The sequence below is a fragment of the Lolium rigidum genome, chromosome 5, assembly GCF_022539505.1.
Source record: "Lolium rigidum isolate FL_2022 chromosome 5, APGP_CSIRO_Lrig_0.1, whole genome shotgun sequence".
Classification (NCBI taxonomy): Eukaryota; Viridiplantae; Streptophyta; class Magnoliopsida; order Poales; family Poaceae; genus Lolium; species Lolium rigidum.
Window position 1 is genome coordinate 98,754,532 of NC_061512.1, and position 1,796 is coordinate 98,756,327.

Sequence of the window (1,796 nt, forward strand, 5' to 3'; positions counted from 1 at the left end):
TATCACATGGGTGCAGCCGGAAGCATGTCACCTAGCTCACCAAAGTGTACGGATAGTTCTCCGAACAGCCCTGAACCCAGTTCATTAGAACCAAGCTGTCCGGAGCCTTTAGCATTCCTGCCACCATATGTTTCCGACACCAAGTTAGCTCAACCATTCTCCGCATCTTCCAGCAACGCACTTGGCCGGATCCCCAGCCTCAAAGAGATCCAAGAAGAGCTCGAGGGACAAGCAAGGATGGCAGCTAAGGTGCAAGAGGCGGAAACGAAGAAAGCTTCCAAGGCCCGGATCCGAGAGGGCGAGAAGGGACTGTGGTGGCCTTGCGAGACCAAGGACTCAGAACTGAGGGACCTCCAAAGCGAGGGCATGATTTCTCCGCAATGGAGTTTTATGCGTGACTCCGTCACCCCCAAGCCAGACGCGGACGAACGGGTCCTGACCAAAGCCTGGGTTGAGCGCGGTCTATCGCTCCCCTGCTCGGAATTCTTCCTCTCCATCCTTTCCACCTAAGGACTTCAACCTCATAACATCTGTCCGAACTCGTATCTACTCCTCTCGAACTTCGTGACGCTCTGCGAAGGGCATCTCGGAATTCGTCCAGACGTTCGCCTATGGCAGTTTTTCTTCCGAGTGAAGAAAGAAACTAAGGACAAGGCCATGGTGAACTGCGGGAGCATGACCTTCATGCTCCGACCTGGCCGGATGTACCCGCCTCACTCCTCCTACGAATCCGTCCGGTACTGGAACGCCGGATGGTTCTATGTGAAGAATGTCACAGTTCCGGGTGTCCATGAAGGGCTGCCCAAATTCATCAACACGCCTCCGGAGGAGCGCGATAGCTGGAGCTTCGTTCGTACTCTCGCCCAGTTCCCCATCTTGGAGAAAGTTGCGCGAAGGATTTCTTAGTTAGTCCACGATGGGCTAACCGGAACTGAGCTCACATTGAGCTGGTTTTCTTGGCGGATCCAGCCGCTGCGGTACAATGCGCGGTTGATCTGCGCGTATGCCGGGGCGGATGACCTTCTCCGAGTGACCCGCCACGACCTGCCTGTGGATTCTCTCAAGAGGAGAATCAAAACACTTGTGAAGATTGGCCGGGGCCAACCGGTCCCGGAGTTAATAAAGGATATCAAGACCAACGACCAGTGCCCTCCGGTAAGCGTTTGTACTTTTGCCATCCTTAACTTCTCATTTTTTCGAAGTGTTCTAACTTATTCTTGATTTCTTCTCCAGCTCGATACTTTGGTGGAGTAAGACTTCCGCACCATACTCCGAGTCCCCGTCAGCGGCGAAACGGCGGAGGAGGATCCGGAGGACGACGATGAGGATGAGGAGCAAGCGCCCAAGAAGGCTGCCCCTCGACCCACCAAGCGTCCCCGCGCCAAGCTTTCCGGCTCCGAAGCCAGAGCAAGCGACGAGGCCTCCGCCAAAAAGGCCAAGACCAAGCCCCCTCCACTCGACTCTAGGAAGGCAGAGCGCGAGCGCCTTAAACTGCTGGCCACAGCAGGGAAAAGGTTGCGTCCGATCATTCCCGGCGCTATGTAAGTTTCCGAGCTTGATGCTTTTCTTTTAACTTGTACAATTTGTTACTTATTTCCTTCACTTGCTTATAGGAACCCGACCACCACCACCGCGCGGACCAACGTCCAAAAATCTATTACCAAGTATATGCAAAAATCTCCAGCTGTTGGTCCCCCGACGCCAGCTCCGCCGAGAACTTCGCACACTGCTCCCCAACCATCTCCGCCCCGAGCTGAGCCTTCTCCCCCTCCTGCTACCGAAACTCAAGTGGAGAT